This window comes from Patagioenas fasciata, chromosome 4 (genome assembly GCF_037038585.1).
Source record: "Patagioenas fasciata isolate bPatFas1 chromosome 4, bPatFas1.hap1, whole genome shotgun sequence".
NCBI classification, from domain to species: domain Eukaryota; kingdom Metazoa; phylum Chordata; class Aves; order Columbiformes; family Columbidae; genus Patagioenas; species Patagioenas fasciata.
Window position 1 is genome coordinate 14,655,922 of NC_092523.1, and position 8,037 is coordinate 14,663,958.

An 8,037-nucleotide genomic window follows, 5' to 3' on the forward strand; every position below is an offset into this window, starting at 1 on the left:
CCGCCGCCTGGCTGAGGGCAGCTCTGGAGCAGCAGCACAAAGAGGCCCCGCGGGGATGAGGCGGGCGGCTCCCCCCAGCCGGCTACTGGCGCAGCGGCAGCAGGTGGTGGAGGAGGAGGAGGCGGCGGCGGGGGGACGGGACGCACCGCCCTCCGCGCCCCTCCCCTGGCGGAGGCCGGGTACGGTGCCGGCGGTTATCCGTGCCCTGCGCTACCGGCGAGGGGCCGCCGCCCTGCCGCTCACGGCAGCCACTTCTCTCTGAGGTAGGGGCTTCCCGGCCGGGCAGCCCGCGCCCTAGGGAAGCCCCGGCGGAGCAGTCTCGGTACCTCAGGCGGGGAAACCGCGGTGGAGAGCCGGCCCCGGCCTCACCCCCCGGCCGACGGGGAGCCGGGGGTTAAGCACCGGTCGTTTGGCTTCGTCCTTAGCGCGTCTCCCTGTTTCCCTCAGTCGTTCTTGCAGGGAGAGAACGAGTGTGCTCGTCAGGATAGCGAGACCGAGTCTCCTCTCTGTAAAACGGGGTGGGGGGAAGCGAATATTGGAGCTCGCGTCACTTCAAGGTAAATGCGTATTGCAGGGCTTTGCAGCCCGAGTGGGAGAGGACATCTTACGATCTCTGCCTTGGGGAAAAATAAAGAGTGATTCATATTCACTGTGCTGTCTCCTATAACCCAAGGCGACCAACATGCTTTTTTTTAATCTGCAGGTGCATCGCTTTCCAGCGTGTGGAGGGAGAACCGCTGTGGGCGATGCAACAAGTGACTTGGATGGCAGGCAGACCTTGAGAGGAGAGGAGATGGGATGGGTGCTCAGCCTTGTGCCAGTTCTGTGCTTCAACACCAAACAGCCTCCTCACGGATGGCAGCGTGAGCAGCCCCTCTTTTCCCGTCTGTGCTCTGAGTGAGCACAAATTACTGGCAAAATGGTGTAAAATATTAATAATTAGAATGTAGAACTTGAAAGCGACTGCAGTTCTTATTTCGAATTATCTTGCTCTCAGATCAGGTTAGTTTATTCTGCCATTCGGACAAGATTTTTCTTGGTTCCACAAGGGGCAGGGACTAAAGGTTTGCTCATGCTCTGGGTTCAGCTGCCAGTCCACAGAAATATTTAACCATCCTGATGCAAATGTGAACTGCAGATAAAAGTCAAACCATCCTGATCACAGCTGCTCTTATTCTAAGAACCACTATGTTACAGACATGGCTTTCCTGCTTTGCATTTAAAACCACCAGACACTGGTAACTGGTGGCTGAATTTATGCTAATTCTTAACTGGGCAAGATCATAATGTCTGTAGATAGAGAATACCAGAGAGATTTCAGCAGTGAGCCCTTACACCTACAAGTCAGAATTTTGTGTCTTTAATGGAAATTTAGTCTTTTCTATGCAGAGCATAGCAAAACTAAGGTGGGATTGTTTTATTTTGTTTTTTCAAATCTCAAACACATTATTTTTGTGAGTACTGTTTTTAATCTAAAAATTTTGTCTGAAAATGTTAGCCATCTACATCTTTTTTTTTTGGCTCTCATGCAAACCCTTCAATGGGTGTTAAGAGTGGAAATAAAACCTGAGTTCAGTTACACTCACTGGAGAAACTCCTGTTGACTTCATAGGAGTCATGATTTCACCCACTTCACATAGGAGAATCTCAGTGAATCTGGTGCAGAGTTAATGAAAAAAATGTGCTCAAGACTCTTTAACATCCTGTGGCTATAAAAATAAATCTTAATCTCACAGTTTAAAATGATAATTTGATTTTTTGGTTGGTCTCTTTAAGAAAGATGCTCTGGTTCCTGTCATCTCTTTTCTGTTTTTGTCTTTGGCAAAAAATTGATTTCCCCCCTCCCACCCACCTTTCTCAGAGGGCACAGAACAATGGATTTTCCTTCATTGACTTTGTTTTTTTGTCATAAACATCATTGATAATGCTAGTGTCATCAGCACAGTTCTGGGACATATGCCTTCAATTAGTTAAACTGCTGGCCAGATAACTACCTGTGCAGCAGCCAAGTAAACATACTGGAAGATGAGAGTGATGGCCTGTAAGTGAACATACGGGAAGATGAAAATGGTGGGCTTATACTTATTTTTAAAACATTCTCACAATGGAATAGCTTACTTCAAACGTAGAATACTCCCAAATCAACACAAAACATTTTCAAGGTAGAAACTGATTGATGTGCCTCTCAATTACTGAGCAAGCAGTTCTGATTTTGTTGTTGAAGATCTTAACTAATAGAGAAGAGGTGGACTGTGAAATAGTGAATTTACCTCTGAGTATTGTAAGGGCAGCAGCATTTTTATACCTCCCAATGCCTTATTTTTGCAGCCTTACATATTCAGAGCATTTGACCCCCGTGTCTGGCAGATAGGGCTGGCACTCGGTCATTAACTCTTGCATGCATACTGATTTCGTATGTGTTGTCCAATCCAAAACGCATTCCATCTCTTTTCCTGAGGTCAGTGGTCTGTGGTGCAAGAGGCCCAGAATCGCTTCCTGGCTGTGGCATAAAGCAAGTCATGTCTCTGACTATGGATCATCATGTCTGTCTCATTTATTTCTCCTGTCAGTGTTCTGTTCCAAGTAAATAAAGTGTAAAATAAGCTTGTCTTGCTTGAGTAGCGTTTCATAAATCATACTTGGATGTGTTAAGTAGAAAAAATATGTTACTCATATTCTACAGAAAATTGGACCTGTAAGTGGAAATGAAGGGGTTTCTCAAAAACACAAGAAGCACTTTAATTATTTAATTTTGGCAATACTCTTGTCTTGCAAGCAAGTGTTCTTGAACTGAACAGATGAATAACACACGGATGGATGAGTGTAATCCATTCATTTGTGTGTGAAGCCAAAGTCACTCAGAATCCGAATGACATCAAAAGTCCAAGTGATGATCAGAAGTATATTTGACAGTATACTATAGGGAGCCAAAATAACACAGCACATGGTTTAACAAATTGACTGACTAGGTCCTTTCATCTCCAGCTTCTGTGATTTTACATTTGAGCCCTTTTGTTGGCTGAAGATGGTCAAAAGCAATGGGCAATTGTGTATTAAGTGTGTGCCTAAGGAAGTATCAGATTAAGATGCATGGAGGTGAATTCCCCAGCTGACTGGTGAGGCTTTTATTTTTTCAGTTATTTGAGCACATTCACAGGGTACTCTGTTTTAATGTCCCTTGTAGACAAAAGGAGGATTTTGGATAGCCTATCTATGGTGTAAGTTTTTCTTCTCTTTGTCACTGTGCATTGCTTTAATTGTAATCTGCGTTTTACGAACACGGGGAAACTAGGCGTAGTCTCATCCAGTTCTCTGGTTTTACAAAAAAATCCTTACATGGCATTTTGTTAAGCACTGTTGCCATTCTGTACTGCTACAAATACTTGGCTTACTGCATTTCATTTTAAGTGCGTTTCACCTCACATACTATAACAGAAAACACTTGCGTGTGTGCATGTGCATACACATACGCACACACAAATATCTGTGAGTAATGTGTGTTCATTTGCCAGGTATGTGAAATGAGCAGCTAAGAGGATTTAATTTCTGATGTCAAATAACCAACTACAGTTTGCTGCTGATGGTTTTAGAAGCAAGAATGAAGCAACTGACTAAGAAAACTGGCGTGGTTCCTAGTCACTAGTTGCTACCTTGAGGATGCAAAAAGGTATATATCAATGTAAAAAATATTTTAAAAGAAATGTGTCTTCAGGACTAGCACACCTCCTGCTGTAGGTCATTTTGCTTTGGTTATTCAGGGCATTGTAAATTTTGGGAAGGACCATCCTCCTCTGTACCTTCTACAGACTAACTCAGCAGGTTCCAGGTGCTTAACAAATAATGCACATCCTTGCTGAGGCACTGAAGTGTCATGGCCAGCAATCTTTATCTAATGTTAGTGATCTCTGAGGTAACACAATAGCTCCTCATGGGTTTTGACTGGTATGTGGGCAACAGGAAAAGCAGGCAGTGCACAGAATTGCTGACCTAGCGGCTAGTCTCATTAAGTCAGATTGTACTCTGATTTCCTTACTCCGAAACCTTAATGGTCCCAGTGAGGTTAGAATTCACTGTGTGTACCATCAGCCTAACTGTGCGAGCAGAAAATCTGCACTTCCATCAAGCAGATGTAGATCTTCCTAATGAACTAACTAATGGAGAAAAAATAGGAAGCAATGCTAAGCTTGTGTCTGCTGGCACTTGGTCCGGAAAATGATGCAGAAATCTTCCTTAAGTAACAGTAGGCCTATGTCTCACAGAAGCTGGAGAAAGACCAATTGCATGGGACAGCCTGTTTTTTGACCTGAACTGATAATACATGCCAAGTCCTCATTTTGAGGCGGAAGTATGAAGAATAAAGTCATACATAAAGTTCTACACATGGAAATGAAGGAAATACTGTAAACGGTAAGTGCCATTGGGCTGGACTTCTGATTCATCACAGGCAAAAGCTCTAGAAATTACAGGGTGTTTTTTTTTTCCTGTAAAAATATTTTTTCTAAAATGAAGGACAAAAATTGTGACCATTAACCTATTATCTGTGATTTGAGGATGCTTCGTTCAGGTTGGCCACATGCCTTTATCTTTGTGGGTTGTAGTTTATTGACACAATCAACTGAAATGGCTCTTCTGGAGCCATTACATTTTGTTGTGTTGGTGCAGCTGAAAACACTTGAACATACCATGTGTCATGCTTTGGCAAGTTAACAGTTGATGTTTCCAAATCAGGATTAGGAACAGTGCTGATGCAGTGCAATGCAGCAATTGCTTGTGCAACATAAGCATTCATGAAAAGGGACAAACTCGGCTGAAGTAAAGCAGCACTACCTATTGTTGCTTGTCAGGTGTCCCAGCAGTTTATTTACCCTAAAGCATCAAGCGGTCCATCTCTTCGGTGTCTGAGGTTACTTACAAATACCAAAGAAAGAACAACATTCTCTCAGCTGGCTGAACATGAGCCAGCAGTGTGCCCACGTAGCCAAAAAGGCCAACAGCATCCTGGCTTGTATCAGGAATAGTGTGGCCAGCAGGACTAGGGAAGAGAATGTGCCACTGTACTTGACACTGGAGAGGCCCCACCTTGAATTCTGTGTTCAGCTTTGGGCCCCTCATTGTAAGAAGGACACTGAGGTACTAGAGAGAGTTCAGAGGAGGCGACGAAGCTGGTGAGGGGCCTGGAGCACAAGTGTGATGAGGAGCGGCTGAGGGAGCTGGGTTGTTCAGCCTGGAGAAAAGGAGGCTGAGGGGAGACCTTATCGCTGTCTGCAACTACCTGAAAGGAGGTTGTAGCATGGGGGCGTTGGTCTCTTCTCCCAAGTAGCAAGTGGTGGGACAAGAGGAATGTCCTCAAGTTGCGCCAGGGGAGGTTTAGGTTGGATATTAGGAAAGAATTATTCACGGAAAGGGTTGTCAGGCATTGGAACAGGCTGCCCAGGGAAGTGGTGGAGTCACCATCCCTGGGGGTGTTTAGAAGGCATTTAGACAAGGTTCTTAGGGACATAGTTTAGTACTAGAGCTAGGTTATGGTTGGACTCGATGATCCTGAGGGTCTCTTCTGACTGAAATGATTCTATGATTCTATTCTATATAAATGCTCGTGAACCACTAGTCCATTTTAACAAGCCAATAATCTTAGTCAGCAACAGGGGAACACAGATTAAGGGATGTACCAAAGGAGATGCAAGAAATGCACGGCAAAGTCAGGCAGGTGGAGACAGCTGCGTGGCTACTAGCGCAGGATAAAACCAGGAGTTCACCTCACCAGACAGTGCAAAGGTTTATGTTGCCCCTTTAGTCCTTCTCTCTGACCCGGTAAATCCACACCGGGACAGCAATGAAGCTAAAACTGAACTTCCTCTGGGATTTTATTCTTGGATTTGAATATGTGATAGGCTTATGTGGGAACAACTCCAGAATTGTTACATTCATGCTGAAATGGATAATGGATAAATGGATAGTGAACCTGTGCACGAACAAAACTGATAGCTTGTTGATGACAGAGAACAGCGATATGGAAAAAACTGTGATTTTTAGTTACTGTCAGATTTGTAGGATTGCTGAATGGAAATAAAGGTATTAATACTGAAGAATGCATATCTTATTTCAAAATCACTGAAAAGGAGGAGATTTAATTCTTCTTTGTCAGGGGAAAATTGAGAAATGTTCACTGGAAAGCTCTGAAATTCTTTAAAACATCAAACAATTATTCAAGTCTGGCTTCCTAATGTTAATCATCCTGAATTCATATGTAGACATCTAAGTAAGATCTTTCAGGAGGAAAAGAGTCCACACATTGGAATAACACCAACACAGAGGAAGTTCTAAGCACTCGGATTCTCAAGAGCAGCATTTCTCAAATGGTGAAGCAAACATCCGTGCTATACCCACGTAAAACACAGCACAGCAAAAGCCAGGAGCGTTGCTCTGACAGTCAGCGCTCTGGGCTCGCAGGTGCAGCAGGAGGGAGAAATTGTGCTGCAAGGCAGGTTATGTACCTTTCCTCCTCACACTAGCTGTAGACCTGCAGGTTCATCTCTTGAAGATAAGGTACCAAACCAGAGAGATAAGAGGGCCTGGGGGAGAAGGGGAGAGGCAGTACTGACAGAGGAGTTGTGCTCCAGGCCTCTTGCTAGTCCTGGAACCAGAGCCATCGCTTCCTAAGCTGGGCAGAAAGGTGACAGCCCTGAGGAGGAGGAGGCAGAGCTCTGGCAGACGGACTGGGGGACACGGCTAGGAGGCACTGCTTTAGGGGTAAAGTGAGGTTGATTGTTTACTATCTCTCCCCAGGTTAATACTGCTGATGATTTAAACAGTCATTTGAATGGCTAAAGTTATCTGATTTTGGAAAGCACAATAATTTTGGCTATTAGACAAATGGATTTTAAACAGCATCTAAGTAACACAAGGTCATGCAGATATCCAAACGATTCTCTATTAATTTAGAGCATTACATGAATTTAAGGGATAAGATCAATTTCAACAGAAGATTGACTTAACCCCTGAGCCATTTATTTAAAACAAAAAGTGCATAAACAAACCTTTCACCAGGAATGCTAGGATGAGATCCTAGACTTCTCTTTGGCCTTGAACCACTTCACATTAATTGGTTTGGGGCCAAAAGAGGTGCATAATATAACATCACAATTTATATTTAGGAAAACTCATTAGAAATTAAAAAGTTATGTAACTCCTCAGAGAAAGCAAAAGAAATATAGGACAAATTATACTAAAACACTGCAGTTAAATTATTTTAACAGCAGGGTAAGCTTTACAAAAAAACTGTTAGGACAAAATCCTACATAACATGGGGGAAAAAGCTTTTAGATCTTACTGTAATTAGAAACTCATCAGGTTAATGGGACAATTTTTCAAAAGCTGCCATTTAAGTTTTTGCACATGGCATTGATCTTGCTGTATTTCAGTTTGCAAATAGAACTTGTCCAGAGGACAAAAAAAGCGCAATCAGGCATCTTCTAATATACATGTAAATTCAAACCTCTGTATCTTTGTGTTTATGTTTTTTCATTCAATTTGTACTTGTCATAGAATTCTAAGAAGACTTCACTTTCACTCCAATATCCACTGACTAAAATTGTCAAAAGCAGCAAGTGATTTTGGGATATCCCAGTCTTCAGTGGGGAAACTGAGAGGCTTCAAGAAAGCAAAGTGAAGGGAGCCAGCTAGTCAAGATCCACTCTTAATCTGAGCATTTAAAATCTGAGGCATGGGAAATTAATGATCACTTTTGATCAATTAGGTCAGCACTTTAAAAAGTTTTTCAATATTTAAATATACGATGAGAAGAAATGCTGAAATGAATAGAAAGGGATGCAGCATAATAGGAAAAGTTTTCTGAAACAGCCAAACGACAGAGGAATCTAAATCTGTAGGAATTTCATTTGTGGCAGTTTTCATACATGCTGTTTTATGACTCCTAAGTATGATTCTTATTTACAAAGAGATCTAAATGTTGAAAGACAAAGGGAGAGGGATGTGAAAAACATCTGCTCACTCCAGATGACTAACAAGTGAAAAATA

The 8,037-nt window shown here is 42.8% G+C and overlaps 1 long non-coding RNA gene across 1 annotated transcript; it reads left to right on the forward strand.

Annotated features, from left to right (window-relative positions):
• Nucleotides 1-162: 162 nt before the first annotated feature.
• On the forward strand, nucleotides 163-2,603 carry LOC139827973 (uncharacterized). Its single transcript, XR_011739121.1, has 2 exons — nucleotides 163-263; nucleotides 704-2,603. It is a non-coding gene; the product is annotated as an uncharacterized lncRNA (long non-coding RNA).
• Nucleotides 2,604-8,037: the final 5,434 nt, after the last annotated feature.